The 12,717-nt window shown below is 38.5% G+C and overlaps 1 pseudogene; it reads left to right on the top strand.

Moving 5' to 3' along the window:
- Positions 1–427: 427 nt before the first annotated feature.
- Positions 428–11,575, top strand: LOC128117464 (obg-like ATPase 1; annotated as a pseudogene).
- The last annotated feature ends 1,142 nt before the right edge of the window (positions 11,576–12,717 follow it).

The following is a 12,717-nucleotide window of genomic DNA, read 5'->3' on the forward strand; positions in this document are numbered from 1 at the left end:
AGTTTGAATGAGAATGACCCCATGGCCTCATATGTTTGAATGATTGGTCATCAGTTAATGGAACTTTTTGGGAAGGGTTAGGAGGCATTGTCTTGTTAGAGAAGATGTGTCACTGGGAGTGGGATTTGAGGTTTCAATGGACCACACCATGCCCATTTTCTCTGTGTTGCTGTCTCTGTCTCTCTGTGCCAGCTCCCTGTTACCTATAGATCAAGATGTGAAGCTCCCAGCTACTGCTCCAGCACTGTGCCTGTTTGCTTCCTATTATGATGATCATGGACTAACCCTCTAAACTATAATCAAGCCCCAATTAAATGTGTTCTTTTTGGAAGAGTTGTCTTGATCACAATGTCTCTTCACAGCAATAGAACAGTAATGAAGACAGAAGTTGCCACCAAGAGTGAGTATTGCTGTGCCAGGACAAACCATGCTGTTTGTTGGAGGAATATGGAAGACTCTGGGACTTTGCACCAGTAAAGTGGTTGAAAGCTTTATGCAGGGCTTAATGGGCCATCCTAGCAGAAGCACAGAAGACAGAAGTGCTGAGGGTGATGTGGACTATGCAGGTCCAGCTCAAGAGGTTTCAGAGGAGAATATTAGGAAGTGGTCTACAGACTATTCTTACAATATTTCTACAAAGAACATGGCGGCTTTTTGCCCTTGTCCTAAAAATCTGCCAGAAGCTGAATTAAAGAGCTTTGGATGAACTCCATTGGCAGAGGAGAGTTCAAAAGATACTGGTATTGATTGTTATGTGGTTATTAGTGGTTACTATTATACAGATCTAAAATAAAAAGAGCAAACAAAGCAAAGATATATATAAAATTTACAGTTTGAGGAGAAAAAGATAACAAAGAAATGTAAAGTTGGAGTCAAGTCCTGTGCTCAACCAGATGAGAAGCTAAAGAAATGCCTGCTGCTAAATGGAATAAAAGGAGCCCCCAGACCCCAAGATGTTGCAGATGCCAGAGTCATAGGATGTCTCCCATGAAAGCAGCAGAAGTGTGTAGAACAAGCTCAAGAAAGAGAGTGTGTTGCAGTCAGCAATGATGGAAGGGCAAAGCCATCTAATAAACCATTTAACATCAGACAGGTCCAGGAGTTACAGGATTTGGAGTTTGCCCTGTTTTTTTTTTTTTTCAGTCTTGCGTTGGTACAATATTTCCTCACTGTCTCTTTTTCACCTTTTTGGAATGGTAATGTATATTCTGTGCCATTGTATGCTGAAAGTACATGATGTGCTTTTAATTTTGATTTTACAAGGGATTATATTTAAGAGATTACCTTGAGTCTCAGAAGATATTGGGCTTTTGAAACATTGTTGAGACTGTGAAAGACTATGGAGACTTTTGAAGTTGGTCTAAATGCATTTTGCATTATGATATGGGTATAAGCTATGTGGATAAGGGAATGGAATATTGTGGTTTGAATGAGGATGACCCCCATAAGCTCATTACATTTGAATGCTTGGTTCCCAGTTAGTGAAACTATTTGGGAAGGATTGGGAGATCAATGCCAGGCCTAGTCTCTCTCTCTCTCTCTCTCTCTCTCTCTCTCTCTCTCTCTCTCTCTCTCTCTCTCACACACACACACACACACACACACACACTCCCTGCCTCTCTCTTTCTCTGTGTTGATAGATTAGGATGTAAAACTCTCAGCTATTGCTCCAGCACCATGCCTGTCTGCTTCTGCTATAATGATCACAGACTAACTCCTTATAACTCAAAGCAAGTCCCCCAATTAAATGTTTTTTTTTTTTTTGTTGGAGTCGACATGCTCATGGTGTCTCTTTATAGCAACAGAACAGGAACCAAGACACAATCTTTGTCATCCAGTGTCTTTTATGTATAATCTTTCACTGAAGCATGGTCAACTTATCATGGCTGTACTCTTAGAGAAAACTGACTCTCCCTTTCCCAATAGCTAACAACTGGTGATAGCTCTATGGGTAGGGGTGGGATTTCCTGCCCAACACCCATATCCATAGTGGGATTTGGTCTGACTTGTGCACACTGTCACAACTGCTGTGACTTCATATGTGTGGCTTCCCACTGATGTCCAAAAGATGCTGTTTTCTAGTAGTTATCCACAACTGTCTCTTACACTCTGTTTCCTCTTCCTCAATGATACCTGAGTTTTTGAAGGAAAGGCGTGCAGTGTACATGATCCATAGAGATTTCCTTATTCTCTTCACATTGGATAATTGCAAATCTCTGTCTTAACCATCATCTACCAAGGAAAGAAGCTTTTTAGATGAGGGATGAGAGATACATAATCTGTAGGTGTCAAGATTTATCATAAGGAATTAGTTTACATGAGTGCATTTAACAAAATAGTAGTAGTAGATTCTCCCCTAGAGCCTACAACTTGTCTTGTCATAGGTTCTTGGCCTAACAAGTTGTGTCAGGCATGAGTTTCATCTTGTGGAGTAGAATTTAATCAGAAATTGGTTGGTTATTTCAGTGGTATTTGTGCCACTGTTGTATCAGCAGACATATCTTACCAGGCCTGTCATTATTATAGCTCATAGTGTTCAGAGCTGGATAAGACTGACAGTGGCTTTCCTTCTTTTGTAGTATACGTAGCAACTTCCAGTCTTGTGAAATCTAACCAGAAGGGATGAAACTTACAGGTCAGTACCAGCTTGATTTATCTGTGGTCTATAGCTCAATTGTTATCTTCAGCAATAGAGTCTTGCCATTAAGTTCTGGATGATAATCAAGAACAATGACAATAGCCTACAGTGTTTGTGAGTCTATGAGAACTCACTGGCCAACCAATCCAAAAGAAGTAACTCATTCTTGGAACTGAACTTTTTATTTGCTGGTTTCTAGTGACCAGTAAGGGAATTGTTGACCTGTTATAGGATATCTCCACTTTAACTCTCTCTCTCCCTTTCTTTCTTTCGTCCTTCCTTCCTTCCTTCCTTTATTTATTTATTTTTCTTCCTTCCTTCCTTTCTATCATCTATCTATGTGCAAATATATGTATATTTATACATACGCCCATATCCATATATAGACTTATGCAGTAGTAGGTTTCACGTGACTTTTTCTTTTTTTGTTGTTTTTGTTTTTAGAAACAAAGTCTCACAATGTAACTCTAGCTACCTTGGAATTCGGTGTTTAAACCACACCAACCTGGCCTTGAATTCACAGAGATTCACCAGCCTCTGCTTCCCAAGTGCTGGTATTAAAGACCTGTGCTTCCACTCCTGGACCATATAACTTTTTCAGAAGGTTTTCAGTGTGTAGCTAAAGAGTTTTCTCTCCAGGTCCCGCCAAGCCCTGGCAGCCCAACAACCCACTTATAAAATAAACACACAGACACTTATATTATTTAAACTGTTTGGCCTAATGGCTCAGGCTTCTTGTTAACTGTTTTTATATCTTAAATTAACCCATTTCTATTAATCTATACTTTGCCACATGGCTCGTAGCTTACCGGTACCTTACATTTTCCTTGTCATGGCGGCAGCTGGCAGTGTCTCCCTCTCTGTCTTCCTGTTCTCTCAATTCTCTTCTCTGTTAGTCCCGCCTATACTTCTTGCCTGGCTACTGGCCAATCAGTGTTTTATTTATTAACCAATCAAAGCAACACATTTGACATACAGAACATCCCACAGCATCAGTGTTATTTGTTCTTTCCCATACTCCATTCTCTATTCTGCCATCTCCTTCCCCAACCCCAATTTAATATTTTTGGTTCCATTATTCCCCTTTATGTCGTTATACTAGTGTGTTATATCTCTCTTCCTTTGAAAGCCCCTTGGCATCTTAGTAATTTTTTTTTATCTCTCTGAGCATTCCAAATAAAACATAAATATCTGAAGATTCAAAGCTAAAATCTGCAAAAATAGAAAATATATGGCCCTTGTATTTCTTGGTCTGGGTTACCTCACTTGGAATGGAATGATTGTTTCCAGTTCCATCAATTTACCTGCATAATTTACAATTTCATTTTTGAAATTACTCAATGGCTGAGTAGTATTCCTTTATGTAAATATACAATATTTTCATTATCCATTCATCAGTTGATGAGTATCTAGGCTGTTTCCATTTCATGGCTATTATGAATAAAGCAGCAGTGAACATAGATAAGCAGGCATCCTCTGAGGAGTAGGATTTGCAGTTTTATGGTCTATAACTAAGAGTGCTACAATTGGATTATATGGTATATCTATTTATAGATTTTTGAGAAATCTTTATACTAATTACCATAGTGGCTGCACTATTTTTTACTCCTACCAGTAGTAAACATGTGTTCCCATTTCTCCACATCCATGCCAGCATTTGCTTTTTTTTTTTTTTATCTTGTCATTCTGCCTGCGGTGAGATGAATCTCAAAGAAATTTTGAAGTGTGTTTACCTAATGGTTAAAGATACTGAATATTTTTAGAAATGTTTCTTAGCTATCTGTATTCTATCTTTTGAGAACTCTGTTTAGTCCTATGTCCCATTTTTAAATTGTGTTATTTCTTTTCATGCTGTTTACTTTTTTTCTAGTTCTTTATAAATTTAAATATGAACCTATTGCCAGATGTATTTCTGGTAAAGATGTTTTTTCCAATTATGTAGGCTGCCTCTTCAATTGACAGATGGTGTCCTTTGTTGTACAGAAACATTTAAGTTTCATGAGGTCCTATTTATTAATTGTTGGTCTATATGCCTGTACTATTTGGGCCTTGTTTAAATAGTTCTTTCCTATACCAATGACTTTGAGTGTCAGGTCTGATGTTCTGATCCTTGATCTGTTTTGAATTGGATTTTTTGCAGGGTGGGAAATAAGAATCAAGTTTCATTCCTCTATATATAGCTATCTACTTTGACCAGCACCATTTGTTCAAGTTGCTGTCTTTTCTCCAATGTGTTTTCTTGGCTTCATTATCAAAATCCAGGTGGATTTTTGTTTATGGGCGCTCAATTCTACTCCATTCATGAATGAGTCTGTTTTTATGTCAGTATCACGCTGATTTTTCTTACTGTTGATTGTGGCTTAATTTTATTTTACTTTATTTTTTATTAAGGATTTTTTTTTATTCATTTTACATACCAATCACAGATGCTCCTTTCCTCACTCCTCTAGCTCCTCCCACCTTGCCCCCAGCCCATCCCCCATTCCCTCCTCCAATAAAGCAAAGTCTCCCATGGGAAGTCCTCAGAGCTTGGTACATTCAGCTGGGGCAGGTCCAAGCCCCTCCCCTAGCATCAAGACTGTGCAAGGTGTCCCGCCATAGATAGTGGGCTTCAAAAAGCCAGCTCATACACCTGGGATGGATCCTGACACTACTGCCAGGGGGCCCCTTAAGCAGATCAAGCTACACAACTGTCTCGCTTATGCAGAGGGCCTAGTCCAGTCCCATGCAGGCTCCACAGGTGTTAGTCTAAATTTTGTGAGTTCCCACTAGTTTGGTTTTGTTGTTTCTGTAGGTCTCCCCATCATGATCTTGATGGCCTTGCTCATAGAATCCCTCTTCTCTCTCTTCAACTGGACTCCTGGAGCTTGGCCTGGTGTTTGGCTGTGGATCTCTGCATCCACTTCCATAAGTTACTGGAGAAAGGTTCTATGATGACAGTTAGGGTATTCACTGATCTGATTACTGGGATAAGCCAGATCAGGCACCCTCTCCACTACTGCTAGTAGTCTAAGCTGGGGTCATCCTTGTGGATTCCTGGGAACCTCTCCAGCACCCAACCTCTCCTCATCCCCATGACATATCCCTCCATCATGGCATATCCCTCACTGCTCCCCCACTCCATCCCTGCTCCAGCGTGACCATCCTGATCCCTCATGTTCTTATCCCCCACCCCCACCCTCTATTGCCCTCCCTCATCCCCAGTTCACTCATGGAGATCTCATCTATTTCCTATTCCCAGGGTGATCCAAGAGTCATCTTCCAATATCTAGAAACACATATTACCCTGAACCACGAGTGGCCTCATGTAGCAACACACAGCCACCACACCTTCCTAAAAACCAGAAAGGGTAACAGAAAGAGGAAAAAAACACCCACTGAACAAAGACAAGACCATACACATATCAGCACCCAAAATTACAATTATTCCAAATCTAGATTCCTAGACACCAGTGTAAAAACACAATAACATCCAGGACAATATATCTCTACTAGAGGCCATAAATCCTATCACATTAGGCCTTGAGAACTGCAATATACCTTAAGCACAAGTCAATGACCTTATACTAGCTTTTATGGATATAGCAGAGATCTTTAAGGAGAAAATGACAAAAAAAACCATACAGAAAACCAAGGAGACACAAACAGTTAAAAGAAATGAATAAAACTGCTCCAAACCTGAAAATGAAAATAGAAGCAATAAAGAAGACACAAACTGAGGGAATTCTGGAAGTGAAAAGTTTAGGAATTCAAATGGGAACTACAGAGGCAAGTTTCCCAAGAGAATGCAAGAGACTGAAGAGAGAATCTTAGGGGTTGAAGATTAAATAGAAGAAATTAATGAATCTGTCAAAGAAAATGTTAAATCTAAAAAACTCCTGACACAAAAGATCCAGGAAATGGAGGGAGAAGAAGAATTCCATCTCAAACGCACAGACAATATTTTCAACAAAACCATAGAATGAACTTTTCTTAATTCAAAGAAGGAGATGGTCTATCAAGGTACAAGAAACATATAGAAAACCATATAGACTAGACCACAAAAGAAATTTTTCTTGGCACATAATAATCAACACACTAAATGTATGCAAAGAAAGAATATTAAAAACTGCAAGGGAAAAATACCAAGTACCATATAAAGATAGACATGTTAGAATAACATCTGACTTCTCAATGGATACTCTGAAAATCAGAGGGGCCTAGATAGATGTTCTACAAATTATAAGAGACAACAGATGCCAGCCCAGACTACTATACCCAGCAAAACTTTTAATCACAATAGGTGGGGAATTCCATAATTAAAAAACCCCACAAACAAACAGAATGGATACAAAAGAGGATTCATCCTCCTGCTGCATCCAAAAAACACACCTTAACATGAAGGATAGACATTAACTCAGGGTAAAGGGTTAGAAAAAGATATTCCAAGCAAATGGACTTAAGAAGCAAGTTGATGTAGCCATTTTAATATCCAACAAAATAAACTTCAAACCAAAACTAATCAGAAAAGATAGGGAAGTACAGCACATACTTATCAATGGAAAAGTCCACCAAGAGAACATTTCAATTCTTAACGTGTATGCCTCAAACACAAGGGCACCCAAATTTGTAAAGGAAACACTACTTCAGCTGAAATCACATATTGACCGTCACATACTGACCATGGGAGACTTCATTACCACACTCCCATAAATAGACAGGTCGTCCAGATAAAACCAAAACAGACATGCCAGAGCTATCAGACATTATAAACTGAAGGAACCTAACAGATATTTACAGAACATTTCACCCCCATATATATATATACCTTATTCTCAGCACCTCATGGGCCTTTCTCAAAACTAGGCCATATACTGGGCAAGACTCAACAGATCCAAGAAAATTGAAATAAGTCTCTAAATCCTTTCTGATTACCACAGATTAAAGCTGAGTAACAACAACAGAAACATCAGGGGAAAAAACAGCTTATAAACTCATGGAAACTGAAAAATTTACTACAGAAGGAAAAATGGGTCAAGACAGAGATTAAGAAGGAAATGAGACTTTCTAGAATTGAATGAAAATAAAAAACCCAGCATATCCAAACCCATAGGAATAACTAAAGGTGGTTCTCAGAGGCAAGTTCAAAGCACTAAGTGCCTCCATTAAAAAAATGGAGAGATCTCTCACTACTAACTTAACACACCTGAAAGCTCTAGAACAAAGGGAAGAAATGACACCCCAAATGAGCAGACAGAAAGAAATAATCAAACTCAGGGTGGAAATCAATAAAACAGAAACAAAGAAACAAACAACAAAAACAAAAGTAATACAAAGAATCAATGCAACAAAGTTGTTTTTTTGAGAAAATCAGTAAAATTTACAAACCCTTATCCAAATTATCTAAAAGGCAGAGACAGAATATTCAAATTAACAAAATTAGAAAGGACAATGGGGACATAACAACACACAGAGAAGAAATCCAGAGAATCATAAGAATATAATTAAAAATCTGTAGTCCAATAAATTGGAAAATCTAAAAGAAATGGACCATTTTATTGATACATACCACTTATCAAAGTTTAATGCAGATCTGATAAGCAATGTAAACAGACCTGTAAACCCTAGTGAAATAGAAGTAGTCAGTAAAAATCTACCAACCAAGCCAAAAAGAGCCCAGGACCAGATGGTTTTAGAATAAAATTTTTAGAGACAGGGTTTTTCTGTGTACTCCTGCTGTCCCAGAACTCACACTGTAGACCAGGCTGGCCTCGAACTCACAGAGATCCGCCTGCCTCTGCCTCCCAAGTGCTGATATTAAAGGTGTCAACTACCACTGCCCATCTTTTAGCACAGAATTTTACCAGATTTTCAAAGAAGAGTTAATGCCTATACTCCCCAAATTATTTCGCAGTGTAGTAACAGAATGAAGTTTGCCAAACTTAGTTTATGAGGGCACAGCTACCCTGATGCACAAACCACATAAAGAACAAACAAGGAAAGAGAATTCCATAACAATTTCCCATAATGCAAAAATTTTCAATAAAATACCCGCAAACTGAATTCAAGAACACATCAAAAAGATCATCCACCATCATCAAGGAGGCTTCATCCCAGAGATACAAGAATGGTTCAACATATGTAAATTGATAAATGTAATCCACTATGTAAACAGACTGAAGAGCATAAAACACATGATCATCTCACTAGATGAAGAAAAGGCCTTTGACAAAATCTAACACCCCTTCATGATAAAGATCTTGGAGAGATCAGGAATACAGAGAACATACCTAAACATAATAAAGGTAGTTTACAGCAAGCCCATAGCCAACATCAACTTAAATGGAGAGAAACTCAAAGCAATTCCACAAAATCAGGAACAAGTCAATGCTGTACACTCTCTCCATATCTATTCAATATAGTACTTGAAATTCTAGCTAGAGCAATAAGACAACTGAAGGGGACCAAGGGCATGCAAATTGGAAAAGAAGAAGTCAAAGTATCTTTATTTGAAGATGATATGATAATATACCTAAGTGACCCAAAAATCCCATCAGAAAACTCCTGCAGCTTAAAAACACTTTCAGCAAAGTATCTGGATACAAAATTAACTCAGAAAAATCAGTAAACCAGTAGCTCTCCTTTATACAAACAACAAATGAGCAGAAAAAGAAATTGGGAATCAACACCTTTCACAATAGCCTCAAAGAATATAGAAAATATCTTGTGGTAACTCTAATCAATCAAGTGAGACTTGTATGATAAAAATTTTAAGATACTGAAGAAATTGAAGAAGGTATCAGATGGAAAGATCTCTCATGCTTATGGATTGGTATGATTCATACCGATTCAATGCAATCCCCATTAAAATTCCAACACAATTTTTTCATAGAACTTGAAAAGACAATATTCAGCTTCATATGGAAACACAAAAACCCAGGATAGCTAAACCAATCCTGAGTAATAAAAGAATGTCCAGAAGTATCACCATTTCGTTATATTACAGATCTATAGTAATAAAAACAGCATTAACATTGGTACAAAACAGACACATGGATCAATGGAACTGAATTGAAGACCCAGACATAAATACACACCTATGGACACGTGATTTTTTTAAAGAAGCCATAAATGCACACTGGAAACAATACAGCATCTTCAATAAATTGTGCTGGTCAAACTGTATGGTTGCATGCAGAAGAATCCAAATTGATTGTAGATCCATACTTACCACCCTTCGCAAAACTAAACTCCACATAGATCAAAGACCTCAACAAAAAACAAATACAGTGAACTTAATAGAAGAGAAAGTGTGGGGGGGGGCATAGCCTTGAACTCATTGGCACAGGAAAAGACTTCCTGAACAGAACACCATTACTGCAGGTACTAAGTTCAACAATTAATAAATGGGACCTCACGAAACTGAGAAGCTTCTATATGGTAAAGGACACTATCACTTGGACAAAGTGGCAGGCTACAGAATGGGAAAAGATTTTTATCAATTAAAAATCTGATAGAGACCTAATATCCAAAATATATAAAGAACTCAAAAACCTGGGTATCAAGAAAAAAGTAAACCAATTAAAAATGGGTACATTATCTAAACAGGGAATTCTCAGAAAAGCACATTCAAATGGCTGAGAAACCCTTAAAGAAAATTTATTATCCTTAGTTATGAGGAGAATGCAAATCAAAACTACTTAGAGATTACATCTTACACCAGACAGAATGGCTAAGATCAATAAAACAGGTGACAGCTTATGATAGATGTCCCTCAACAGAAGAATAGATAAAGAAAATGCAGTCCATTTACACAATGAAGTATTACTCAACCATCAAAAAAATGAAATCATGAAATTTGGAGCTAAATGGATAGAATCAGATAAAAACATCCTGAGTGAGGTCACCCAGAGGCAGAAAGAAAAAATTGTATGCATTTGCATATATGATATTATTATATATAACATTATATGATGTGATATATGATATGATTATATGATATATGTTACATATGATATTATATTTGCTTATATGATAGTATATGATAATAGCTGTTAACAGAGCTTAAAACTGGTATTCTTGGATTACCAAATGTTGAGAAGTCCACCTTCTTCAATGGCTTAACCAATAGTTGAGCTTCCACAGAGAACTTACCATTCTGCACTATTGATCCTAATGAGAGTAGAGTGCCTGTGCCAGATGAGAGGTTTGAATTCCTTTGCCAGTATCACAAGATTCCTGCTTTCCTCAATGTAGTGGATATTGCTGGCCTTGTGAAGGAGCTCACAATGGGCAGGGCTTGGGGAATGCCTTTTTATCTCATATTAGTGCCTGTGATGGGAGTTTTCATCTAACACATGCTTTTGAAGATGATGATATTACACATGTTGAAGGAAGTGCAGATTCCATTCGAGATATAGAAATAATTCATGAAGAGTTTCAGCTGAAAGATGAGGAAACGATTGGGCCCATTATAGATAAACTAGAGAAGGTGGCTGTGAGAGGAGGAGATACGAAATTAAAGCCCGAGTATGATATAATATGCAAAGTTAAATCCTGGGTTATAGATCAAAAGAAACCTGTACTCTTCTATCATGACTGGAATGACATAGAGATTGAAATGTTGAATAAGCACTTATTTTGTACTTCAAAACCAATGGTCTATTTGGTTAAATTTTCTGAAAATGATTATAGAAGAAAGAAAAGCAAATGGTTGATAAAAATTAAAGAGTGGGTGGACAAGTATGACCCAGGTGCCTTGATCATTCCTTTTAGTGGGGCCTTGGAACTCAAGTTGCAAGAACTGAGTGCCAAGGAGAGACAGAAGTATCCAGAAGTGAACGTGACACAAAGTGCTTTGCAAAGATTACTAAGGGTGGGTCTGCAGCACTCCAGATAGACTACTTTTTCACTGCAGGCCCAGAGAAGTGTGTGTGGATCATCAGGAAAGGAATGTAATCATTGTGGAAGGTACCACTTTTGGCATTTTGTTCTGTGTGCATTAACAAAGCAAGCAAAGCAAGCCAATCACAGCAAGCATGAAAACATCATGATTCCATGGCCCCTGCCTCGATTTTTGCCTCTAGGTTCTAGCTTTAAATTCCTATAGTGCCTTCCACGGAGAATAGACTACAAGCTATAAGATGGATAGGGCTTGTGCTGGCTAGAGGTTTCTCAGTGTGGAGCAAGCTGAAGTCATCTGAGAGGAAAGAACCTCAATTCAGAAAATATCTCCATAAGATTGACCTGTAGCCAACACACAGAAAATTTTCCCGATTGATCGTTAATCTGGGAGGGCTTGGCTCATTTGGGGAGCTATCCCCTATGGCATTTGTACCTGGGCAAAATGAGAAAGCAAGCTGAGCATACTATTGGCAGCAAGCCTGTCAACACTGTTCCTCCATGGTCTCTGCTTCCGTTTGTGTTTTCAGGTTCCTGCCTTGAGTGTCTGAACTGACTTCCACAGATGATGGACTGCAAGCCAGGAGATTAAGTGAATTTTTCCCCTAAGTTGATTTTGGTCATGGTGTTTATCCAAGGAATCCTAAGGTCACTTTTCCCATGGAAGATTCCTAGGCTAGTAGCTCCTTAGTCAGGGATGGATCTTGGAGAACATTTCCCATGGCAGATTCTGCTAGCAACATCTCCCCAGTACGGGATATGGCACCACTCCCATGGCATCTTTAACTAGCACTAACTCCTCAGTAAGGAATGAGGCCTGAAAAGCACCTCTCCCAAGGTTGCTTCAACTGTCAGTAACTCTTTAGCAAAGGGTAGAGTCCCAAGAGAACCTCCACATGACAGACTCAACTGCCAATAGCTTACAATTAAGGGACAGAACCAGGAAATCCCTTAAGCATAGAAGATTATACTGCCTTCAGCTCCTTAGTAAGGGAAAATTTGTGGTAGAGTACATACTCATGAGAGCTCATATGGCCAGCAACTCCTCAGTATGGGATAGGGCCTGGTAGATCATTTCCTTCATGGCAGCTTCATCTACCAGTATTTCCTCAGTGTGGGATATTATCTGCAGAGCGTTGTCCATAGCAGATTCTACTAACAATATCTCCACATAAGGGATGAGACCGGAAAGGCATCTC

The sequence above is a fragment of the Peromyscus californicus genome, unplaced genomic scaffold (genome assembly GCF_007827085.1).
Source record: "Peromyscus californicus insignis strain IS unplaced genomic scaffold, ASM782708v3 Scaffold_10__1_contigs__length_136768540, whole genome shotgun sequence".
Lineage (NCBI taxonomy): Eukaryota > Metazoa > Chordata > Mammalia > Rodentia > Cricetidae > Peromyscus > Peromyscus californicus.